Below are 27,264 nucleotides of genomic sequence, written 5' to 3' on the forward strand. Positions count from 1 at the left end.
TGCCTTAGAAAAATAAGAGAAACAACTAGTCAGCTCTCACTTTTGATACTTGAAAAGCAAATTTAGTTTCTGGAATCCTCATGTTCCAAAACCATTTTTCTTTTTCTCTTAGGGGAATATAAATGGGCCATCCAAACAATATGGCCACGTTGGTGGGGAATCTTAAAGCTAGAATTTAGTGAAATGCTTTTTGAAAATATCCACTTTCTTGGTTTACTCAGTGGGTCACCACTTCCAGCCTTTCTAGGGACGGAACACCTGACCTTTTAGTAATAACAAGATCCAAAGGACAACAGGTAATTTTTTTTTCTAGCTAGTAGACTTTCTTTATGGTCTGACTTCTTTTACCTGTTCTTTTAAAAAAATATATGTTGCAGTGTTTCATTTGGCAGAAAACAGCTATTCCAAATTTGTTGCAAATTACCCATAGAGATAAACATATTGAGGGCATTTTATTTGAAACTGCTGCCTTTCCAGTTTCTCAAGCTGAATTGATGCTTGAAGAAGAGGAAACAGCCAACTTAGTTTGAGAATTGGCTAAAAGGATACACACGCCAAGGTTCTAGGAGACTTAAACATTTAAAAACACATTTTTTTTACAAGATTCATATCCAATGCATTTAAAATAATGCCAATGGGTCTTAACTTTGTAGTGAATTCTCAAAGCGCAAGGATTAGCGTAAGGATCCCGGTTTGAGCCCCCGGCTCCCCATCTTCAGGGGAGTCTCTTCACAGGCGGTGAAGCAGGTCTGCAGGTGTCTGTCTTTCTCTCCCCCTCTCTGTCTTCCCCTCCTCTCTCCATTTCTCTCTGTCCTACCCAACAACAATGACATCCATAACTACAACAATAAAGCAACAAGGGCAACAAAAGGGAATAAATAAGTGAATATTAAAAAAAGAGTGTGATTACATCATATTTGACCAGACTTATCAATTCTGTGTCACATCCCCCCTTCATTTGCATGGCACTATGTCTTTGCTGCTAACATTCGCTATGGTTCTTCTCTTGTATTTATCTATTTATTCATATGGCTGATCTTTTTAGTGATATTTGAAGATCTTGAATGGTTTCAGCCTCTCATAGGAACTTCAGAATTGAATTTGTCTGTCACAAACTTCAATACAGTTTGTGTTCCTGTCTTTACTTTCCCCCGAGGCTGTACTATATAGGAATAGTTGGGGGAGTAGGGGTTAAGATTTAGATCTCCAATTCTCAGACATCACATCCCAAATTATGCAAACATCTCTGAATTGGAGATCTAAATCTTAACCCCTACTCCTGCTTTCTCTAAGTAATGTCTCACCCCATGGGAGCAGAAACCGTGTGATAGAGCATGGTGACAGTGAGCTTTTACTGAATCCTGCTTTGATACACACATTCACACAACTCTTTCTATACATCAGATAGATGAATCCTCATATTTTCAGTGACTTCAATTCATGAATTAGACTATTAAGGATTAAAGTTCAGAGAGATTAATATCGTGTGTATTCTCTACCCAGAAGGTTGACTTGAAGCAATTTTGAATTATAGATTTTTTTCTTTGTAATCATAATGAAGATTTGAAGAATGAGATATTAAAACTCACCCCCCCACACACACACATGCCTTCCTGACTTCTGTCAGATGCATGTGGAATCAGAAAACACACAAAGCTAAAATAGCATTCTGTCTTTGGTAATCTCTATAATCTGCATCTGTACTTCATTTCAGTGATCCAACTCAACCTCTTTTTAAAAAAAAAATTGAGAGAGGGGGCCTGGCAGTAGTGTTAAGAGCACATAGTGGGAAATTTAAGAACCCTCTCCAGGATCCTGGTTCGCGGTGTCCCAGGCTCCCCACCTTCAAGGGAGCCGTTTCACAAGCAGTGAAACAGGTCTGCAGGTGTCTGTCTGTCTCTCTCTCTCTCTCACACTCTCTATCTTCCCCTCCCCTCTCAATTCCTCTCTGTCCTATCAAATACATTTTTTTTTTGAGAGGAAAAAAGACAGAGAAAGATCACTGCTCAACTTTGGTTTACAGCGGTGCTGAGGATTGAACCTGAGGCCTTGAAGCCTCAGAGACCTCAGGCATGGAAGTCCAGTTGCTACGTTTTCACTTTGCTACTTACAACTCACTTTTACACACCTGCTTTTAGACTTGCTGTATCCTTAGATTTGCTAGGGGACTTACTGGTCTCATAAGCCAAATCCTTCTTTTTTTGTTATCTTTATTTATTTATTGGATAGAGATAGCCAAAAATCAAGAGGGAAGGGGGTGATAGAGAGGAAGAGAGACAGAGAGACACCTATAGCCCTGCTTCATCACTTGCAAAGCTTTCCCCTTGCAGGTGGGCAAATCTTTCTTTTAAAATGTTTATTTTTATTTATCTATTGGATAGAGACAGGCAGAAATTGAGAGGGAAGGGGGTGACAGGAAGGGAGAAAGACAAAGAGAGAGAGAGACCTGAAGCCCTCCTTCACTACTTGCAAAATTTTCCCCTTGCAGGTGGGGAGCAGGGACTCGAACCCAGGTCCTTGTGCAATGTAACTTGTGCTCAATCAGGTATGCCACCACCCGGCCCTACCTAACCAAATCCTTCTTTATTCTTCATCTTCCTTATTTGCAACAGAGCCTCGTCCTGCACTGGAGTGTGGCTTAAGAAAAAGTTCTTCGTGAATCGGGTGGTAGCTCCGTGCATTAAGCACAGGTGGCAGAAGGATCCCGGTTCGAGCCCCCGGCTCCCCACCTGCAGGGGGGTCGCTTCACAAGCAGTGAAGCAGGTCTCAGGTGTTTGTCTTTCTCTCCCCCCCTCTGTCTTCCCCTCCTCTCTCCATTTCTCTCTGTCCTAACAACAACGATGACATCAAGAACAACAACAATAATAACCACAACAATAAACAACAAGGGCAACAAAAGGGATTAAATTAAAAAAATGTTCAAAAAAGTTCTTCTCCTTAAATAAATATATAAATGGAAGGAAGAAAGAAAAGGGTTATTCTTGACATCTAGTTTTCCAGTCTTAAAAACAGGTTGAGGTCTCCTAATTTCTTTGCCTTTCCCTCAGCCCTAACTGCTCTCGCCAGCGTGTAGCCCCAGGCTTCAAGGAATAATAGTGAAATATATACTTTTGTATCTGTGCTTATTCTATGCCTCAGCTGAAGGGATTGGCTCAAATTTTGACAAAATGAGTATAAGTTATAACTTATCCAATTAAACTGTAAGGAAATGCATGTCTTTCAAGAATGTTTAAATAGCAAATCTAGGCAAAACTCTACCAAAAGAATAGAACATTCCTCACCCAACAAAGACTTAAGAAGCATTTTTTTTTCTTTGAACAGAGAAATGGTTTTTTATTCTAAAACACATCGAACCTCAAGCTGTAAGTCATTAAGTCAACACAAATTGAAAGCGTTAAAATGTCCTTCAGTTTGATCTGTCATTTGTTGAATTTGGAAAATATGCTACTGTTACTAAATTTGTTTTAGGATAAAAATCCAGGAAAAAGTAACCAACATTTTCCACTTGTCTATTCCATTAGCCCATGTTAAAATAAAAGTAAAAACAAAGGGGGAAAAAAAACACAACACCCTCACATTACCAGTTTTTCAGCCAAAAGAAAACTACTCACATAAGGAATATGAACATTTTCAAATGCTAGAAGAGGGATTTTACATTTTGGGAAGGGTGTTAAGGTTTATGCTTTACTTCTAAATATAGTTGAGCCTGGGCTCTTGTAATTAATCTCTGAGTTTCCTGAAGATATCCTCTAATATCTGGGGGGAAAAAAAGTATTTCCTGTACTCCAAGTATTTTAATAGCTCTTCTAGTGAACAAAGAATGGTCACTATTATTTTCAGTGCAATGTGCCAGTATTTTGGGAAAGTTGTTTCTCATTGTTTCAGCATTATGTCAACATCTGAAAAAAAAAACAGACTTTTTTTTTTTTTAATTAAAGGATTAATATCCAAGTCACGGGTAATAGAAATCTCACCAGTATTTGGGTGCCTTGGGCTTATGACATTGAAACAAGTAGCTCTATTCATTATTAATAAAACTACATGGGTGTACTTAAACAAAATATCAAAGTCCTGGTTGAGTCTTAAGGACCTAGTAGTTCCATGATATAAGGCCCCTCACTGCCCTTTTATGATTTTTTCTGCAGAACTCTTCATAGAATTTACAGCCTTGTAATCAGTAGGGTCCTATAGATCAAGGTGTAAGCAGAGTAAAATATGTTATGTTAAACAAAAATAGTGAAACCCTCCATTGTGGCATATAAATTACTACTTCTCCCCCACTTTTCTGCTTTCAAAATTATAGCATTTATCTGACACCAGTTTTTATATGGGAGAAATCCAATTACTTACATTTATTTAAAAGAGAGTTGTGGCTTAAAAATATCATTACTCTGGCGTTAAGCTTATGAAGTCTACTGTGGCCGCCCTTGAGCATTGTGGGAAATGTTGGCTGTCCAGCATGTTAAAAAAAAATATTTTCCTGGGAGTCTGAGTGGTAGCACAGTGGGTTAAGCGCACGTGGCGTGAAGTGCAAGGACCGGCTTAAGGATCCGGGTTTGAGCCCCCGGCTCCCCACCTGCAGGGGAGTCGCTTCACAGGCGGTGAAGCAGGTCTGCAGGTGTCTTTCTCTCCCCCTCTCTTGTCTTCCCCTCCTCTCTCCATTTCTCTCTGTCCTATCCAACGACAGCAACAACAACAACAACAATAACCACAACAATGATGGGACAACAAGGACAACAGAAGGGGGAAAAATGGTCTCCAGTAGCGGTGGATTCTTGATGCAGGCACAGAGCCCCGGCAATGACCCTGCGGGCAAAACAAAATCATTTTCCTGCGATGTGTTTGTGAAGAAATTAACAAGGTAATGGGTGCCATTTAGTAAAATTTATCATAGCGGTAGAGTTAAGTTCCACTTCATTTAAAAAGTTATCTTTTATTTATTTTGATTTCAATGACCATAGACAGAGAGGGAGAGAGAAAGGGAGGCCAGGCAGTGGCACACCTGGGTAACTGGACACAGTACATTTTGCTAGGACCCAGGTTCAGGCCCTGGTCCCTAGCTGCCAGGGGAAAGTTTCTTAAGTGGTGAAACAGGGCTGCAGGTTTCTCTCTTTCTCTTTCCCTTTTGATCATCTCCGGTCTAAATTCCTCTTTCTTTTCATCAAATAAATAAACAAATAAACAAATATTTTTAAAAAGAGAGTGACTTGCAGTAATTGTTCATCCCTTGTGAAGCAAGCAGGTAGAGACAGGGTGCTTGAATGTGGGTCCTGGCACATTATAACATGCACTCTCGACCATGTGCACTACTGCCTAGTCCCCCATTTCATTAAAAAATTTTTTAAAAATATACACAGCAGAAGTTGCTCCTCTTTTTTTATTTTTTAATACTTATTTTCCTTTTTGTTGCCCTTGTTGTTTTATTGTTGTTGTTATTATTGATGTCCTTGTTAGATAGGACAGAGAGAAATGGAGAGAGGAGGGGAAGACAGAGATGGGGGAGAAAGATAGACACCTGCAGACCTGCTTCACCGCCTGTGAAGGGACTCCCCTGCAGGTGGAGAGCCGGGGCCTGGAACTGGAATCCTTACGAGGGTCCTTGCACTTCGCACCACGTGCCTTAACCCGCGGTGCTACCGCCCTACTCGCGTTTTTTGCCAGGTTTTAATGCCGTTTTCTAATCAGCCAAATGGACTTCAGCTTTGTTGTTACTGGTAGCTATTCAACATCAGGTTCTTGATATCTTCCAATAAAACAATGCTTGATAATGTTTAGCATTGCTTTTCTTTCTTTTTAGATTGAACTTTCCCCAACTTGTGTAGCTTCAGTTAAATTATCCTCAGAGTAACTTGATTACTCTGAGATTAGAGTAAGGAGAAATCTTGGGTCCGTCTCTTAAGAATGTTCAGGCCACCTCAACATGCTTCACCTCAGACTGTGTCCAGAGACTTCACGTGTGGAATGACAACCTTTCAGCTTCATTACTCGGGTGAGACCTTTCCTTTTATAGTATACTCTAATTTCATCTCAGGTGGTTCACTTTCTAACAAAGTCCCAAAACCTAGATATACACCAGTTTCTGTGAGAGAGAGCATATGTGCACAGGTATCCATAAACTACTGCAAAATATATACCTGAAAGCAGAAGTACACTAGAGTTTGCAGTGAGTACCCCCCTAACACTTCCTCTCCACTATTCCAAGCTTGGGATCCATGATTGCTCAACAAATTGTTTGGCTTCATATGTTAACTCTCTTTTCAATCACCAGGTTCCAGATGCCACCAGGATGCTGGCCAGGCTTCCCTGGATTGAAGACCCCACCAATGTATCCTGGAACTCAGCTTCCCCAGAGACACAACTTACTAGGGAAAGAGAGAGGCAGACTGGGAGTATGGACCGACCAGTCAACACCCATGTTCAGTGGGGAAGCAATTACAGAAGCCAGACCTTCTACCTTCTGCAACCCTCAATGACCCTGGGTCCATGCTCCCAGAGGGCTAGAGAATGGGAAAGCTATCATGGGAGGGGGTGGGTTATGGGGATTGGGTGGTGGGAATTGTGTGGACCCTCCTACCTTATGTTTTTGTTCATTAATCCTTTCTTAAATAAAAAATTTAAAAAAAAAAGAATGTTGAGGAAGGAACTGTGGGTCGATTAAGCATCTGGGCTTCTGTTTCCGCCACTACATTGGGCATTTGACATCATTTGTACTTCAGAAGAAGCTGGTTAGAAAGGTGTCACTGACTCATTTAAAAGAAAACTCGGATTCAGAAGACTTGACTCAAAGCTGCCTAGGTGAAGGCAAATCTTGATTACCTAACAGCGTAGGTCCTTTCTGTGCTGTGTTCTTGAGAGCGCACTCAGTGTCACACAACATCGATTACCTGTTGTTTCATTTTGCTTGTTTTTATTTTGCTATTGTTTATTTTGTTGTTTTTATTTTTTTGACTTTGAAAAGTATTGGCAGGATAGAGACTGTCTTATAATTCAGTCACAGTGTTTTGATTCTCTGTTAAGTGGTTTAGTACAAACTCAAGTGCATTATATGCTGAAATGAATCTCCCCCATGCTATAGAGCAAAGTGTTTCAGAGAATTCCATAATTTTCCCCATTTTTTTTGCATCTCTGTAAAGACAAGAAGATTTCATTGATTAACATAACTGATCATAAAAATCCACCACTGTGTTGTGTTATGAAAATTTTGCAGAGCAATATTGTCCATGGCTGACTTGTCATGCGTTGGCAATACCTGTCCTGGGAATAAGATATGAGAAACAGCCAGTAAAAGAAAGATGACCTATCTTACCTCTGCTATTAGTAATAGTATTCAGAATGCCTAACAGTAATTAGAAATCGGTGCCCCAAGGCTCAGACTAATTAGGTGTTCTCTCACATTCTAACAAAGGGCTCTGGAACAGTTTTTCTTTTGTTCATCCTATGACTTTTGCAAGTTTATCACTTTTGTTCAAGGAAACAAAAATACTGTGAAGGAGGTTAGTAGAGATTGGGTTAGTGCACATTAAATCCACTCAAGTTTATATTTAGGACATGGTTGTTTCCTGAGTTAGCATGAACCTTATTTTTCTTCCAATGCCATTTTCATTTTTGCCAGGAACTCTAACAAGCTGAATAAATATGTAACGGGGGAGGGTGGAGAATCTTGGAAGTGGGTGGACAGACTAGTGACTCATGACAGGGTCAGAGGCTCTGCTATTTTTTTTTTTAGAAACAGATCTCTCTTCCCTGGCCGCTGGAAGGAGGAAGTGATGATGGAGGGCAGTTAGCTCCAGAGCAACAAGGTCTGGGCAGCGGGAAGGTCAGGGGTTAAACATGTGTTATCTCAGCTATGCTGGGTGCAATAACATCAGGCATCAGCAGAATGATCTGTCGAGGCAATTAGTCAAATGGGCCTGGTGGTAGCCCAGATAGGAACAGCTCTGTTTGCAGTTTTGTTTGTCAGTTTGAGATAAGAATTCTTGTGAACCTTTTTGTTACCTTGAGAAAGTAGACACCTGGAGAATAAATATAAGACAAAGATATCTTTAAAAATGGATATTAGCACTGCTATATACAAATAATGTCAAAAGACATAAATTATGGTGATGTTGTGTATGATATAGCAAATCCTAACAAAGGGATTTTTTCAAAGTTAAACCAATTGACAAATAGTATGATTATAGCAATAACTATCCATAGATAATTATTGCCTTCTTAAACCCTAAGATAGCAGGAACCTCCTGCTTCTTCTATAGAGCCTATATGTCCCCCAGTCCTAGAACCTCTAGAATGGGGCTCACTTTCCTGCATGTTTCTCTCAATTCATACCAAATGATATTACATTCGCTCATCCTAACCTAATCAACACAATGGTACCACCTCAGCATGCTTCACTTCAGACTGTGTCCAGAGACGTCAGGCATGGAATGTCAGCCTTTCAGCCTCATTACTCGGGTGAGACCTTTCCTTTCATAGTATTCTCTAATTCCATTCCAGGTGGTTCACTTCCTAACAAAGTCCCAAAACCTAGATATAGACCATGTCCCATGAGATAGAGCATATGTTCACATGTATCCATAAATTAGGGCAAAATATATACCTGAAAGCCTAAGTACACAATAGTCTGCAGTGAGTCAGTATAAAGTTCCTAATGAAATCTTGTCTACTTAGACTTAGATACCCTCCTCACCTACTTCCTATTACTCTTCCCTCAATAAAACAATAGCAAAAATGGATATTAGAAAATGACTGTTGTTACCAGCTGGGATTATGACAAACTTTATTTCTGAGATTAAAGAGAAAAACATTATTTATTTTCCTTTATTTGTGTTTATTATTTTAGTTTATTCTTCCAAGATTAAAAATCATAAAATTGAACTTTTTATTTGGGGGAGGGGTTCATCCGTGGAGCTTGACAGGGATGCTATTGGAAGTGGGGAAAATGGTGTAATTGATTGTGTTCTTTTTAGCTTTGCTGTTCTTTCTTTCTTTCTTTTTTTAAATTGCATTTAGACATGATCTGGGAACTGAGCAAGATAGTCCAAACATTAGTTTCTCTTGATTCCTGTTGACATCTTTTTTTTTTCCTCTGATTTCAAAATCCTGGAAAATACTGACAAAACCTTTCTTTTGTCTTATTGCTAACATACTAAATCAAGCAAGAGTCATAAACTCATGAGGATTTTTCCAAGAACTATCTATGACTACTCTTACTCATTATAGAAACTCAGAGTCGGAAACTTTCCAAGTTATGGTTGAAGACCTGACATTTTCTATGCACTGAGGATATTAATGTGAGTATGCAATGAATTTTCATTTTTATCCAGTAGAGTAGAAGTTTTTATGGCCTTATGTCTTTAATCTGCGTAACTTCTTATTAAAGAAATCTAGCATATTGGAGATGTTTACCCAATAAGTGTATGTTGAATGTATCATATAATACATGTTGTATTAGCATCAGTAGAAAAATAAATTACAAACTTCTAATTATTTACACCAGCTTTTATAGATATATAAAATGTTACATGCTATAACCAGAGCCATAGGAACTTTAAGAGTTTTGAAAAAAAAATAGTATAAAATGAAATCCAATAAATATATTTTATCTTCAAAATTGATTTTACTGGTGATTAGAAAATTATATTCTACTCTGGGTAAAGTAATAAGTTTGAAATCAATTCATGGGACTTTATTCTTTTCATCATAAAAGTTTAATCATCTGAATTTTTAAAAGTAATAAATAAGGGATTGGAGCATTTCCCCTTTTGCCCTCAGCTTAGCTTCTTAAAAGAATTGAGTAGAATCCAAATTTCACTTGGATCTGAACCACACTTATAGAAAATAGCAATAAAAACATCAATAAGTATTCTAAATACTTTAGTCTTTGCCTACAAACTGCCATAAAACAGCTCCATTAATTTTTGCTAATGGTTTATGCTTTACAGCTATGGTGTCAGTAATCTATCAAACATAACAAACTTTCTGTAAACACTGTCTGTTCTTAATGTGATAAAAAGCGCAAAAGACAAGAGCTTGAAAAGCCTTAACAACCAGCTGCTTTCAGCTTTTTCTGACTAAGGCTAATGAACTATTTCATAGGAATAATTAAAAAAAGAAACCCTGCTAAAAGTAGATTTTAATGCTGGTAGGTAAAAATATTTCACTACACATTTAGGATTGGGCTGGAGAGATTGTGTAATAGTTATGCAAAAATGTTTTTATGCTGATAGTACCAGAAGTCCCAGGTTCAATTCCTAGCACCACCATATACCAGAACAGAGTATTTCTCTGGTAATAAACAAGTAAACAAACAAATAAATAAAATAAAACAAATGAAAATAATTAGGATATGTTAAATTGCTCATAGGAGAGCAGATAAGGAAATACTCATCAAAAAAATCTGACTTTTAAAATGCTTTGGGAGCCGGGCGGTAGCATAGCAGGTTAAGCACACATTGTACGAACTGCAAGGACTCACACAAGGATTCTGGTTTGAGTCCCCGGCTCTCTACTTGCAGGGGGGTCGCTTCACAAGTGGTGAAGCAGGTCTGCAGGTGTTTCTTTCTCTCCCCCTTTCTTCTTCCCCTCCTCTCTCAATTTCTCTCTGCCCTATCCAACAACAATAGTAGCAATAATAACAGCAATAACAATAGGAAAAAAAATAGTTTCTAGGAGTGGTGGATTCATAGTGCAGGCAGCCGAGCCCCAGAGATAACCCTGGAGCCAAAAAAAGTGCTTTGACATCTAGATTATTCCAGGATACTTTGTAATCATTATTTTATAGTGTGTGTAGACTGTACCATACTTTGAGATAGGTTCTCATGATCTTAACATTTAATTACTAGACAGTGTTGTGCATAAAATGAGTAATAACAAAAGTATTGGTTCAAAGTGGCCTGAACTAATCTTAAGATAACATAGGAAGAGATTTTAAGATGATGGATGGAGCCTGAGGACAAAAAACACAGTGACAGCCTGGATAAGTTGGCTAGTGATCAAATAGTGATATCTGGAAAAATCAGATAGGTATAGGAGACACTATGAATTAGTGTCCCAAGGCTAGGAGATGATCCAACAAGGGAAGTGTCTACATAGCCACAATCTTATAAAATAATTAATCAAGAAGCTTTGGAATATAGGTTACTGAAATACTAACTTGTCATCACTATTCTACATCTACTTCCCTTTATAGAGGGAACTCTAACCATGGCAACTTTAAGCCAAATTCAAATTTTTCAGAAGGTATGGGTGACCTCAGTTTGCTGAACTGATCAAGTGAATCTGAAAGTTAATTTTCTTTCTTTCTTTTCTTATTTTTTTTTCCTGATCTTATCTTCATTATATTTAATGGACAGAGACCGCCAGAAATTGAGAGAAAGTGAGTGGTAGAGAGGGCAAGAGAGACAAAGAGACACCTCCAACACTGCTTCACCACTCACAAAGCTACCTCTCTTCAGGTGGGCACTGGGGGCTCAAACTTGGGTCCTGCATCCTGGTAACATGTGTGCTTAACCAGATGTGTCAGCACTTGGCCCCTGAAACTTAATTTTTTTTTTTCCCCAGATAGCTTCAATCATATGGGTATTAGTATATTATGTCTTTATTCTCTCTCTCCCCCCCACACCTCTTTTTCCATATATACATATATATATATGTATATTCATGACCTTATTTTTAAGTTACTGATGTGATTTACAGAATATGCCAGACCTTCCTATAATGTTTTGGTTTCTCAGGTTTCCAAGTATAGATAGCTATACTTTTGTAGATCAAAGTATCCATGTTATAATAAGGAGTTTATAGTTGCAATAAGATTCTAGGGTTAGAAATGTACATAAATTCATATCTAGCTTATCTCCTGAGTTTCAGGGACATCTCTAAGGTTTGGAACTTGAAATACATGTACTATTTTTCCTAGGCCATCTGAAAAATAGAAACATTCCTAATTATTTCAAGCCATACAGTGGTGTAGAAGTGTAATTAACTCAGATGTGGTTTTTCACACCCAGTTAGAGGATATTTTAGCACCAAGATAATTGGACCTAGAATCACTTGGGGAGTGTAAGCAAACACGTTTATTACAACATGTTATTGTCCTATATACATAAAGAGGATGGTCAAGACATCCAGGAAAATGTTTCTCATTATTGAAACTATATATCAAGGCTCCATCAAGGCTATTTCTGTTTAAATTTCCTAACCCTTTGCTATGACCTCTGTTTTTTTTTTTTTTTTTTTTTTTTTTTACTAATGATTTCTTCATTGTTTATCAAGATAATTTCCATTCACTTTCCATGATAGTTAATTATGGCTTGGGGATTGATTGTAAAAATAGAGATGGAGGTATAAACCCCATTCTGGATTTTTCAAATACCACCAACCATTGATTCTAAAAACTCCCTCAAGAAGATTGAGTTTAAAAGAATGGTCAGAGACCCTGAAGACTGGGAGCTTTAGAGAAATGAAGATTCTCATATCCCTGGCCCAGAAGTATTGACACTACACTTCAAATGTATCCTAGATAAACAGTACAACATCATGTGAAAGAATTAAACTGGTCATTTATCTCATGCCCCCCACACAAATTAATTCAAATAAATTAATGACTTGGAGGTCAGATCTGAAGCGATAATACACATAGAAGAAAACACAGGTGTTATGAATATTGACATCAGTCTCAGAAATGTTTGGTAAATAGACTCCAAATGATAAGAAACACAAAAGTGGGAATAAACTAATGGGACATCATCAAAGTAGAATTTTTTTTTTTTTTTTGCATGTGGAGAGAAACTTGGGTCAAACTCAAAAGGCATCTACCGAATGGGAGAAGATATTTGCATATCAACCACTGGACAAAAGCTTAATATCAAAAAACACAAAGAATTAATAAGATCCAGTTAAATGATACAACCCAGTCAAAAGATATGGAAGACCTAAAAAAAAAAACCAAAAAACAAAAAACACTGATCTAAAGAAGATACAGCAGGCAGTGATCAATAACTTCCTATAAGCAATTTATTGTCTCTTTTCATAAGGCAATTGCTAGAAGAGGGAGAGAGAGAGAGTGAGAGAGAGATAGATAGATAGAGAGACAGAGACAGACAGACCACTATATATATGAATGAGACCCTTTAATGCTTGTTGCTGAGAATGAAAATTGGTGTGATTGTTTTGGAAAACAGCATCAAGATTTTTCAAGAACAGAAATGACATGATTCTGCTGTCCCACCTCTGGATACTGACACTTCAACTACAAAAACACTAGTTAGAAGAGATCTATGCGCACACGTGCTTGTAGCAGCACTGTCAATAGTATCCAAGGACTGGAAATAACTTTAATGTGCACCCCCCATGAATGGATGAAGGTGTTGTATGTATGTTTATTCATGCAATATATATATATATATATATATATATATATATATATATATATATATATGGTATTTACATGTACATGTCTCTATACAATAGATCATATTTACACACATATAACTACATACAATTCTTCTTCTTCTAGCATTTGCCCTTCATACAATGAAATGCTAGAAATGTTACTGAGTCTAACACAGGATCATTGACCTTTCTGAGTGACTAAGTCTTGGTACTGCTTTCAAAGTTCCTATATTCCAGGCCTGGGCAGTTGAGACATAGAGGAACGGTTAGGAGACAGGAATAAGAAAATCACTCATAAGAAAATGTGCTATCTCTCTCTCTCTTCTTCTCTACCTCTCATTTCCCTCTCGATATCTGACTGTCTCTGCCCAATAAATGAATAAATATAATTTAAAAATTAATAATGAATAAAATATGCTCTATACTTAATTTGATTTAGATAGCCTCATGGTCATGCTTTTCAGAACATGAGGTAGCAAGAAACTTTATTCAAGGTAAGTCTATCTTTTTTTTTTTTTTTGTCCCTCCAGGGTTATTGCTGGGCTCGGTGCCTGCACCATGAATCCACCGCTCCTGGAGGCCATTTTTTTCCCCCTTTTGTTGCCCTTGTTGTAGCTTTGTTGTGGCTATTGTTATTGCCCTTGTTGACGCAATTCGTTGTTGGATAGGACAGAGAGAAATGGAGAGAGGAGGGGAAGACAGAGAAGGGGAGAGAAAGACAGACACCTGCAGACCTGCTTCACCGCCTGTGAAGCGACTCCCCTGCAGGTGGGGAGCCGGGGGCTCGAACCGGAATCCTTACGCCGGTCCCTGCGCTTTGCGCCACATGCGCTTAACCCACTGCGTCACCGCCCGACCCCCAGGTAAGTCTATCTTGACAAAGCACTCTACAAGTCTATCTTGCCTGGTCCCTAATATCTTTCTTGATAAAATTGTCTACTTTTCAACAAGATTATACTATCATAACTTCATTTAAAGATATTTAATACTCTCTACTTGGTGATTACATTATTATTACTGATAATGATTAATAATAATTATTAAACAAATTCCCTGTAGTAACTTAAGTATAAATTAGCAAGTTCATGAAAAAGTTCTCCATGGTTTGCCCCACTTTTCCAGCTTTACAGAAAGCCAAAATAATATTTTTCCAAGCGTTACAGATTTAATTTTCAATAGCACATATCATTTCTCAGTAGAAGAAAAAAGGAGAAAAGCAACCAGGAAACATGCATACGGTTTTGGGCTTTGGGACTCACTGAGGAGAAATCAAAACTTCTAAATATTGATCTTCATTGTTAATCTCCTAACTATTGATCGCAGTTTTTCTGTCAGGAGCTTGCAATGATGCCATCCCAGACTGATCTCGGCCAGCATGATTTCATATTTAATCAGCTCTTTGATGTAGAAAAGTGTTAAAAGCTTATTATTGAACCCAGATTCCTGGGGTTTTCTCTCCTACTCTGGACTTACTTTCCTCCACAATTGCAGAGATTATTAAAGCCCCTGGAAGGCACACTTCCTTCCTTAGTTCTATGACTTTTGTCATTTAAAAAATTATATTTATTTTCCCTCTTGTTGCCCCCCTTTTTTGATTGCTGTTGTACTTATTGTTGTTGTTAATGATGTTGTCGTTGTTAGGACAGGGAGAAATGGAGAGAGGAGGGGAAGATAGAGAGGGGGAGAGAAAGATAGACACCTGCAGACCTGCTTCACCACCTGTGAAGCGACTCCCCTGCAGGTGGGGAGCCGGGGGCTCCAACTCGGATCCAACCTGGATCCTTCTGCTGGTCCTTGCGCTTTGTGCCATGTGTGCTTAACTCGTTGTGCTACCGCCTGACTCCTTGTCTTTTATTTTTTTAATTATCTTTATTTATTTATTGGATAGAACAGCCAGAAATTGAGAGGAAGGAGGGTGGATAGAGAAGGAGATAGTCAGAGGGACACCTGCAGCACTGCTTCACCACTTGTGAAAATTTCCCCATGCAAGAGGGGACCCCAGGCATGAACCCAGATCCTGGACATTGTAACATGTGCTCTCAATCAGGTGCGCCATTACCAGGCCCGACTTTTGTCTCCATTCCATGCCTTCCTCAACCAGTCAAGAGCCAGAGCAAAATTTTAACATCTTGACCCTGTTTGAACGACACAAAACTAATTGTCATATAGCATTGGGGAACTAGCTGTCGTCTTATGACTTCTCTCTTTGTCACTCAAGGCATGAACTTCATGTTTGGGAACCCATTCTGGGACACTTCTGTCTGCAGCAGGTGAGGTAAGACATACAAAGGGCACCTCAGAAATGAAACACAGAGTAGTTTGATTCTTAGAACCCAATCCTCATGAAACTATAGAATTTTATTTGACTGATTAATTTATTTTGAAAAGCCAAAGCGTCATACGTGGGTGATTTCATCTCTTCCTGGGTTCCTTCTCTAGTTAGAGGCAGTGAGACACCACAGCACCAAAGCTTTTTTCCAGGGCACTGCCATGTGCTGTCTGAGTTCAGAACTGAGCTGTGTGTGTATGGCGAGTCATGAGTCTTACCCACTGAGACATCTCTCTGGCAGGAAAATAGGGATTTTTAATGTGTGACTCAGTAAAAGACTCTTTGAATACTTATTCTTTGATCTATTCCTCTTAGTCTGTGTGTAGCGGTGTGTACCTCTGTTTTGTTATTATCGTTGTTGTTACTGGGGGATGAAGCGTTTCCAATAATAAGTAATTCTAGAATAAAACATCCCTTAGAAAAAATGCAGGGAGCACAGGTAATGACGGTTTTTTAACACAAAAGGGAAACATTCCACAACAGTGTAAGACAGATAACTTCTCCATTCCCTTTGTGAAATGTTACGACATATTGGGGTCTTGTTCTTCAAGAAAGCTCATTGGTAACAAGGCAAGTATCTTGGGGTTTCTATCATTAGATGTACAGCTGTTTAAATAGAAGAGGCTTGGTCTAGTGGCCTGGAGAAACACTTGCTCCCCACAGGATAAAACCAGTTTAACTTCTTAGGGCACCAAAATAAAAACCCAGTGGTGAAGGGTAGACATGCAGCTTCCTGGGCCAGTGGGGGGTGGGAGTGGGCGGGAGGGATGGGTCACAGTCCTTTGGTGGTGGGAATGGTGTTTATGTACACTCCTAGCAAAATGTAGACATATAAACGAGTAGTTAATTAATATGAGAGGGGGGAAATCAATTGTATGTCTCAAAGTTTCTCAAAAGACAAACTGAATCTTTTTAATATGTAGGCTATGTATTTGATATGCGGACTCTCTCAAAAGCCTAGACCAAGTAGATCAGAAGCATCCAATAGCACAGCTATATACAAGATACTGGATACTGTACAGCAAACCATAACAAAGGGACTTTTCAAAGTTAACCCAATTAACAAATAATGTGATGATAACATTAACTATCGATTGTCTTTTGGAACCCTAAGACAGCAGGAACCTCACATCTCCACTATAGAGCCCCTACTTCCCCCAGTCCTGGAACCCTTGGATAGGGCCCACTTTCCCATATGCATCTCCCAATCCAAACCAAATACTATTGCATCTGCCGATCACAACCTAACCAATGCAACGATTGCCACCTCAACATGCTTCACCTCAGACTGTATCCAGAGACTTCACGTGTGGAATGACAACCCTTCAGCTTCATTACTTGGGTGAGACCTTTCCTTTTATAGTACACTCTAATTTCATCTCAGGTAGTTCACTTTCTAACAAAGTCCCATAACCTAGATATACACCAGTTTCCGTGAGAGAGAGCTTATGTGCACACGTATCCATAAACTACTGCAAAATATATACCTGAAAGCAGAAGTACACTAGAGTTTGCAGTGAGTACCTCCCTAACACTTCCTCTCCACTATTCCAAGCTTGGGATCCATGATTGCTCAACAAATTGTTTGGCTTCATATGTTAACTCTCTTTTCAATCACCAGGTTCCAGATGCCACCAGGATGCTGGCCAGGCTTCCCTGGATTGAAGACCCCACCAATGTGTCCTGGAGCTCAGCTTCCCCAGAGACACACCTTACTAGGGAAAGAGAGAGGCAGACTGGGAGTATGGACCGACCAGTCAATGCCCATGTTCAGCGGGGAAGCAATTACAGAAGCCAGACCTTCCACCCTCTGCAACCCTCAATGACCCTGGGTCCATGCTCCCAGAGGGCTAGAGAATGGGAAAGCTATCATGGGAGGGGGTGGGTTATGGGGATTGGGTGGTGGGAATTGTGTGGAGTTGTACCCCTCCTACCTTATGTTTTTGTTCATTAACCCTTTCTTAAATAAAAAATTAAAAAAAAAAACAGTTTAACTTCTAAGGAAGTGGAAATGAGCTTCAGGAATAGTTTCCCTAGCAGTGGGAATTGACAGAAAAACGACAATGCCAAACAGATTTCAGTACAGGCATCCTTAAGATAATAATGCTTCTTCTTCTTTTTTTCCTGTTCAGTTTTCTTCTGCAAGCTCACCTGATCCAGCAAGTGCACAGCTTGCAAAAGTACAAAATAGTTCATCAAATTTCTGTGAAAATAACCTCTCTTGCCCTCATATCACCACCGATTCCCTTAGTTCTTCGTTTTTTTTTTTTTTTTTTTAAACCCACGAGATAAATCTTGGGAATTTTCTCTGAGTCCCTGGAGCTAGTTTAAATCTATGCTTCTGTGAAGATAATCTGATTTTACTGTAGCACTTATTGTGTCAGTCTTCAGAAGGGATAACTCAACAAATACGGTTGACTGTAAATGGATAGAAGCATCAGTGTAGTGAGGTTTCTGGCATTTGGCATATTTGTTCCTGCTTGTTTGAGAGTGAGCGAGCCATCTTTCCTCATTGGTTTTTTGAATCTCTTGGCTGCTAAACACCTACATGATGCTACTCAGTTACATTTTTCCAACTTTATAGGTCCAATAGACCTTAGGAACACAGCTGAACAAGGTTAACTTTATGTCACATCCCTTGTTTTTTGTTTTGTTTGTTTGTTTGTTTGTTTTTGCTCTCAATGCTTGTTCTAGTTGCTTAAGTCTTTTATTGAGTCTTTCCTCGTCAATGTCCTTCACTTTTCCTGGAATCTGAGGAAACTCCATAGTGACTGTTCAAATTTGTGCAGCATACTAGTCTTGAATCTTAAATTTCATAAAAGTTACTTTTCCGGGAGTCGGGCTGTAGCACAGCGGGTTAAGCGCAGGTGGCGCTAAGCACAAGGACCCACATAAGGATCCTGGTTCAAGCCCTGGCTCCCCACCTGCAGGGGAGTCGCTTCACAAGCGGTGAAGCAGGTCTGCAGGTGTCTGTCTTTCTCTCCCTCTCTCTGTCTTTCCCCTCCTCTCTCCATTTCTCTCTGTCCTATCCAACAACAATGACAACAATAATAACTACAACAATAAAACAACAAGGGCAACAAAAGGGAATAAATAAATAAAAATAAATATAAAAAAAAATTAAAAAAAAAAGTTACTTTTCCCTGTCTACTGGCTACTTAAGATTTATAGATATTTCTTAAGGAACAATGGGAGTATACATTCTTGAGGTGTTTGTTACAAATAATTCCAACATTAGAAGATACATCAGGGGCAGGGCTCAAGTTACAGTGTGCGAGGACACAGGTTCAAGCCCACGGCCCCCACCTGCAGGGGGAAAACTTCACGAGTGGTACAGCAGGGTTTCAGGTGCCTCTATGCCTCTGTCCCTCTCTATCACCCTTCCCCCTCGATTTCCCTATGTCTCTAGCCAGTAAATAAATAAAGTTAATTTCTTAAAAGCTATATCAATTGCAGTTAACCTTGCAATATTTCTACTTACTTAGCCTTGTAAATATTCCAATCATATTCTTGTATACAATTAAATCAGGTGAAGTAGGTCTGTTCTCTCCCCCTCTGTCTTACCCTCCTCTCTCCATTTCTCTCTGTCCTATCCAACAGCAATGACAATAACAACAACAATAAAACAACAAGGGCAACAAAAGGGAATAATAAATAAATAAAATTAAATCAGTAGAAATTATATACTAGGACATTAATAACTTGGAACCCAATTCATTTATTTATACATCAGAACAATGAGATGTCCACTGTAATAGTATGTTCTAGAAACAGTCAAGAAAGACTCACTTTATTAATAGTTAGCTACGGGAGTCGGGAGGTAGCACAGCAGGTTAAGCGCAGGTGGTGCAAAGTGCAAGGACCAGAGTAAGGATCCAGGTTCAAACCCCAGCACCCCACCAGCAGGGGAGTTGCTTCACAGGCTGTGAAGCAGGTCTGCAGGTGTCTGTCTTTCTTTCCCCCTCTCTGTCTTTTCCTCCTCTCTCCATTTCACTGTCCTATCCAACAACAACGTCAATAACAATAATAACTACAGTAATAAAACAAGGGCAACAGAAGAAAATAAATAAATAAATACATATAAAAAAAGTTTGTTACAAAACATGAAGATTACAATGTGTAGTCCCATACCACACCCACCATGAAAGTGCTGGATCCCCACTCTTGAACCTCCCACATTTCCCATTTGTCTTTCCCTGATGTTGTGTTTGGCGGGTATCAAGAATATTGTGTCTGAATTACAATGTCTGCGAGAGTCTTTCAAGTTGGTCTTGGTTCACCAACATTGGGCCACGCTGCTCTATTTTGCTCTCCTTTTCTGTGTCTGGTTTTCCCTTGTTGTTGTTCTTGGTTCTACTCTACTATAGATCATCTCCTTCAAAGTTGCAATTCCTTAGCTAATTCTTTTTACATTTTGGTTGAGCTTTCAGGTGATTCTTGTTGCTTTTCCTAGTTGACTGGGGAGAGTAAACATGGCTACCTTTACTCTATAGCCTTGCCTCCGGAAGTATCTGAGACTTCCTTTAGTATGTCCTGTAAAACTCACATTAGTACCAATCTATGTTTCTAGCTGTACCTCATGTGACGTCATATGGTGAAATCTTTTCCAACAGGGGTTCTAAATCATTTGTTCTCAACAAAATCAAATTAGTAGAGTTTTACATGTATTTTTTTTGAGTATACATTAATTTTGCTTTGCCATGAAGCATACCTCAGATTGAACTTCTCTTTTAGAATATGACAGTACAAAATATTTTCTTTCAAATGTATAATAGAGTACTTTCTACGGAATAGATTTTAAAAATAATTCTTTTTTTTTTTTCTCCAGCTGCCAGAAAGCTCCGATTCAAAAGTCAAGTGAGTGACAATATTACTTTTGTTTTCCCTAGTGGTTGGAACATTTGCACCATTCTTTATAGCTTTAATTTCCTGTACTTATTCTAATGAGAATTTTCTTGTAAATCTAAACTCTTTTAAGAGAAAGGAACTATAAAGAAATAAATGAAATCAGATCATAATGTCCCAAACACTTCCTTTTGCCACTCAATGGCTTTATATTGGTTATTAACATCTGCATGAGTTTTCAAAATATTTTAACCCACTGGGTAGCTCAATACTCTTGTACCTCAAGGCACTTCAACATCCAGTAAACTTTCACTACTCCATCATTCTGTGAAATAAAAAGTCAGAGCTGAGAAGCATAGACAAAGGTAAGAGAAAGACAAAGTTAATTCCTAAAACATGATTTTCAATTTCAAACATAGAAAGCAAAAAAAAAAAAAAAAAAAAAGCACCAGAGATCTATTAGTAATTGATTTGAAATGAACTGGGGTCAGTTCTGCTGAAGAGGTACATGTCACATGGAGAAAAGATGAAAGAAATCCTCTCTGGTTTGGGGTTTATAGCTCTGCTTTTGTAACTCAGAGAAAACGCATCACAAACCGGGCTGCCAGTTGTTTTGTGTTTCACGTGGCAATCGATAATTCAGGTAAACATTAACTCAGAGTAAAGCCTGTATCTTGGTACTTAACACGTCTGCAAGGCTGGGGAGGGCGGTCTTTTCCTAGGGAAGACAAGATCTGTTTTTATCAGTCCTCTTAACAAAGTAAAAGCCACCTGGTACATTCCCATTGAGTCCTCTTGTGTGCCTGCATCTGTCCTGATCAGATCAGGGGGCTGACACTGTCCTCTCTCTAGCACTTGGGTGACCCCCCAGTCACCTGAGATCAACATCCAATTCTGTTATGAAACACATTTTCAACCTTGGGAAGTGGAGAGGGCCCCATTCCTTGATTAGATGCCACCAGTAAAGCAATTTACAGGGAGTTAAGTGGATTGACATTTTATTTTGAAATAAAATTAGATTTCTAAGATAAGAGTTGAAAACATGAGTTGAGTTAATTTTTTTTTCTTTTTTCTTTTCTTTTCTTTTTTTTTTTTTTTTGCCTCCAGGGTTGTTACTGGGGCTCAGTGCCTACACTGTGATTCCACCGCTCCTGGAGGCTATTTTTTTCCCCTTTGGTTGCCCCGGTTGTCTTATCCTTGTTGCAGTTATTATTGTTTTTATTGCTGTCGTTGTTGTTGGCTAGGACAGAGAGAAATGGAGAGAGGAGGGGAAGACAGAGAAGGGGAGAGAAAGACAGACACCTGCAGACCTGCTTCACTGCCTGTGAAATGACTCCCCAGGGGCACGAACTGGAATCCTTCCACCAGTTCTTGCACTTGGCGCCACGTGTGCTTAAATCTCTGCGCTACCGCCGACTCCCAATTTTTTTTTTTTTTAATCACATCCTAACTCTACCTTTTGCTATGTTTAAAAACAGCTATATCTGCAAAGGTTTTCTGTAGTTGCTGCTAAATAGAGGCAGATATATGACTGCTATTTCTTCAATCTTGTAGTTTCTGTCAGTATCTACCATTCTCAGTAATGAGAAGCAATCCAATCTGCTAGCTGAAGTTTCGGGAGAGAAAATGAGGTGTCTTTTGAACACATCAAGTATTTGCCGAAATGCAAATAGAAATACAAAGGGGATTTGCAGAAATATTTTCTCCAGATTAATATTTGTAGTAAAACTCTTGACACAATTGTGCCAAGCGTATCATGCTCTGATTAGCTATTTGTTAGGTGTTATAATCTGTATTTCCTCCTTTCTTTTCCCCAGTGTATAGAGAGGTGGGGCATTTCCATTGGGTTTACCATAAATTTCGTTCAATGATTTTGCTAAAATCAACTTTGCTTTAAGTAATAATAGTTTTCTTTACTAATCATTTTTTAAAAGACTATTTATTTATGATAAAGATAGGAGAGAGAACCAGATATCACTCTGGCACATATACTGCTGGGGATTGAACTCGCGACCTCATGCTTGAGAGACCAAAGCTTTACCACTGCGCCACGTCCCCCCACCACTACTAATCATTTTTTATTGAGTCCAAGCAGTTAAAGGATTATATAAGTTCTAGCTCTACCTTGTCACAAAAAAGTGAGACTTTCTATTTTTAACATGCCTACAATTTTTATCGGCTTTTTCAATCCAATCAAAATTGATATGGGGGCTGGGGCTGCTTATGGCGCCTATAGGAGAATTCACATTGGGAAGAATTCACAGTGGGAGCTGGGAACTGGTTTAATCAATACACGGTTTATTAGGGTGAAACAGGGAGAAGGCAAAATCAGCACTTAGCAAGGGTTCAGCATATACTCGGTCTATCTTCTTCTAGCTTTTGCCCTTCTTCCGTAGCCAGTCAACAGCGTCAGGTTGAGCCCGATGTCAAGTTTCGAGACCTCCTTTGAATCTGGAGAGGTGGCAGTCGTTGACTATGTGGGTCATAGTCTGTCTGGAGCCGCAGGGGCAGTTCGGGTCGTCTCTGGCTCCCCGCCATGGAACATAGCGGCGCACCGGCCATGGCCTGTTCCATAGCGATTGAGGAGGGCCCGATCATAACGTGCTAGGTCAAAGCCGGCTTGATGCTTGCAGGGGTCTGTGATGAGGTGTTTGTTCTTGACCTCAGCTGACTGCCAGCTCTGTTTCCAAGAGTCTGGAACAGAGAAGTTCAGTGTAGGCGTAGGGGACCAGATTGGGTGACGAGACGTCAAGCGCTGGACAGGGTGGGCGAAGATATCCGCGTATATTGGCAGGTCCGGTCGAGCGTAGACGTGGGAAATGAACTTAGATGATGCCGCATCCCGACGAATATCTGGCGGGGCGATGTTGCTAAGAACTGGCAGCCATGGAACCGGGGTGGAACGGATGGTTCCAGAAATGATCCTCATGGAGGAATATAATTTGGAATCGACCAATATAATTTGGAATCGACTTCATAGACTCGGTCTACGAAGTCTGAATATGGTGATCAAAGCTTAATCCCATAAGATCAACCATGATCAGCAGGGTCCCACTGGTTCAGTTCCCAGGAGAGGCAGACATGGGTGTATGTATGTATGTATGTATGTATGCATGTATGTATGTGTATGTGTGTATGTATGTATGTGTGTGTGTGTGTATGTATGTATGTATGTATGTATGTATGTATGTATGTATGTATGTACATATGTCTGGGGCACCTCCCAGGAGAGGCACCGACCAGGAGAAGAAGCCGCAGCCAGAGCCCGAGACTTCCAGCCGCTGTCCTTTTAAGCCTATTCAGCCTACCCACAATGCTTTGCACACCGGCAGTCTGGATTGGCCTCCAGCCCGCCGTGCGCCTGCGCAGATCACTGCCCACGCCGTCAGCCTCCTGTCGCCAAAGTGACGTCAGCGCCGGGCGGCGGCCTATGGCGTCACCACATTGTCTGAGTTCAGTTTCATGATTTTTAATACAACTAGCGAATGTACAAGCATCACCACAATCCAGCCTTAGAATGTTTCCATCAAAAAACTAACAAACAAACTAACAAACGGTGTCCATCACCGTCCTCATGCTTCAGCTGTAAGTGAATGGAAACATTTCTACATTCTTCCAGCATCCCCTGGACCCCTGTAGTACGCTCGGTATACAATATCGAGGCATGTACGAGGAGCAAAATGAACAGAGTGAACTTGCGATGAACTGGAAGAAACAGAAGGAGAATTGTGAGAATTATGTCTGATTGATAATAAGTAAGCATTCAGAGGGAGACAGGCAGGGCTGTGACTTCATGGGGCACACAGGTGACAATAATGAGAATAAATATCTTGGTGCTCTGACCACTTTAACCACTGAGAATGGACTTACAGCTGTGAAATCCGTGCCATTTATTTGGGTTATTTTTGCTTAGTGTCACTCTGAGTACTACTCTTAGGGTTCAAAAGCGTGGTGGGGCAAAATGACAGCTAATGACATTTTGCAACAGAAATCCATTACTACAAGATTATTGGAGTACTTTACCTATATTTGGATTGAGTTTTAAATGATTGATTTTATTTACTTACTTATTTTACATTTTTTTAAAAAAAATTTTCTTTTTTAAAATGTTTATTTATTTTCCCTTTTTTTTTGTTGCCCTTGTTGTTTAATATTGTTGTGGTTACTGATGTTGTTATTGGATAGGACAGAGAGAAATGGAGAGAGGAGGGAAGTCCGAGAGGGGGAGAGAAAGACAGACACCTGCAGACCTGCTTCACCGCCTGTGAAGCGACTCCCCTGCAGGTGGGGAGCCGGGGGCTCGAACCGGGATCCTTCCGCTGGTCCTTGTGCTTTGCGCCACCTGCGCTTAACCTGCTGCGCTACCGCCCGACTCCTTATATTATTTTATTTACTTATCTTTATTGCCACCAGGGTTATTGCTGGGGCTTGGTGCCTGCACAACAAATCCACTGTCCTCGACAGCCATTTTCTCTTTATTGCCTTTATTTGTTTTTAATCTTGTGGGAAAGACAGAAATTGATAGTGGAGGGTGAGACAGACATGGAGAGGGAGAGAGAGAGACACCCACAGACAGGATTCACTGCTTGTGAAGCTTCCTCCCTGCAGGTAGGGGACAGGGGACTCAATCTTGGTTTCTCAAGCACGTTAATGTGTGAGCTTACCTGGGTGTGGTACACTGGTCCTCCTCAAATGTCATTAATTTTAACTGTTAACCTTTGTCTCCTCTTCCTCCTCCTCTTCCTCTTCCATCTTTCTTCCTTCTTTACCGATAGAGTTACCACTGGGCTTTGGCTCCTGCATGACTCCATTATTCCCATCATTAATTGTTTTTTTCCATTTTCTTTTGATATCTTGGAGTTAGAGAGAGTGTGGGAGACAGAGAGACATCTACAGCACCACTCAATTAAAAAATATTTACTAGCTAGAGATAGAGAGAAATTGAGAAGGGAGGGAGATTGAGAGAGGGAGAGAGGAGAGGGAGAGGGAGGGAGGAGACGGCGATGTCTGCAGCCCTGCTTCACCGTTCGTGAAGCTTTCCCCCTGCAAGTGGGGACTGGGGACTCGAACCTGGGCTTGGTAATAGGCGCATGACCACTTCATCACTCTTGATGTTTCCCTCCTGTAGATGGTGAATGGGAGCTTGAACCCTGGACCTCACTCTACCAGGTCAGTTACCACCCAGCCCTGTACATTTAATCATTTAATTAACTTATTCACGTTAGTATTACAAATCTTTAAAATGGATCTCTTTATGTCATACCTAATAGCCTTGTGAGACAGTAACCTTCTAATCTCACTTCATAGACGAGGAAACTCAGGCCCCAAGAAATAAAATAAATAAGCAGACAAGAGACAGGACCCAGTTGGACATCCAGGGGGTCTGGCTAAAATCCAAGAGATAGTTCACCCAGTAGGGTGCATACCTTGGCCAGGTGTGTGACCAAGAACCCAAGGGAGTATCATGACGGCAGCAGGCTGAGTGCAGGCGCTGTGGTGGTCCTTCATCTCTGTGATTCCAAACCCCAGATGTTCTGGATGTAGTGTTACCCTCTTGGTTTTAAAATTTGAGAGAGATTCTGATCTAAATGAAAACTTAGACCCAGGAGAGGTGGAATTGTGTACACATGTGAAACTCTAGACTCCTCAAAAAAAAAAAAAATACTAATGAAGTGAATTAAATCATAGTACAATGCAGTTCACGTGGTCACTGAATTCTATATACTTTTCCCCATCTATGTCACTTGGCTTACAAGATCTGACTAAATAAGAGGTTAACATTTTTGTAAATGTTACCAAGGGGTTCATAGTGGTTAAATGGTATGGGACCGGAAGAGAGACACCTTTATGCTCAGTCCGTCTCAATCTGGATGCCCTACCAGTAAAGCAAGTCAAAGTGTTGGTATAAAGTGCAAGATTTGGGTGAGCATGAGAGGAAAGGAGTAAACAGGGGCTATGTGCACACATGTGAGTCTGTATTTTGAATGTATCTTTTATGGCAAAAAAAAAAAAAAAAAACGAAAAAACAAATAGCATTTGATTTCTGCTAATGAATTTGCATGCCTGTTAGTTTAATATTTTTCCCATTCCCCTTTTTTTTTCCTTTAATGTTCTCAATTAATATTTTCCTTTCTGGGCTTCCTTTACTACCATGTTCACCATATATTCTTTTTCCATATGTGTGACAACTACTTCTTGGTCTCTAAATAGATATGAGACTAAACATTTAATAGCCATGTTTTTAGAAGTCCAAGGAGACTTCTGTGGGAACTACCCCGTGGTAACTTCAGTTTTAAGTCTGACAATCTATCCTGTCTGCTTTGCAAACTTGTGCATTTCCCAGAATCTAGGGTCAAAATGGGAAGCACAGCTAAGGCAGTTGCTTTCTTGGTTTTAAAAGTTGAGAGATTCTGAACATTAAATGGTCTCTGTAACAGTAAGCTAGGCAAAGGGAGCCCCACAAGTAAATGCATGTCTATGTTTTCATCATCCTGGGTGACTAGCGTGATTTTGGCAATAGTGTGTCAAGTCTCTGACATATATGCTATTTAGTGAGTAAAAAGAGAAAATGAAAGGAAGTTGTAATATTATTGATGACAACAAGCAATGTATATTAAGACTATCTCATTGCAACGGTATGCCAGCTTGAAAGATCTAGTTAATGTGAATGGATTTGTCCATAATAAATGACTTAGGAACAT

At 39.7% G+C, this 27,264-nt stretch overlaps 1 long non-coding RNA gene across 1 annotated transcript in view; it reads left to right on the forward strand.

The window, feature by feature from the left end:
* The first annotated feature begins 24,038 nt into the window (after positions 1 to 24,038).
* LOC132535401 (uncharacterized) overlaps positions 24,039 to 27,264 on the forward strand; it is a 40,651-nt gene continuing 37,425 nt past the window's right edge. The window contains exons 1-2 of the long non-coding RNA XR_009547179.1: positions 24,039 to 24,148; positions 25,692 to 25,732. This is a non-coding gene — a long non-coding RNA (uncharacterized LOC132535401). The remainder of the gene's footprint in view (positions 24,149 to 25,691; positions 25,733 to 27,264) is intronic.

This window comes from Erinaceus europaeus, chromosome 22 (assembly GCF_950295315.1).
Source record: "Erinaceus europaeus chromosome 22, mEriEur2.1, whole genome shotgun sequence".
Lineage (NCBI taxonomy): Eukaryota > Metazoa > Chordata > Mammalia > Eulipotyphla > Erinaceidae > Erinaceus > Erinaceus europaeus.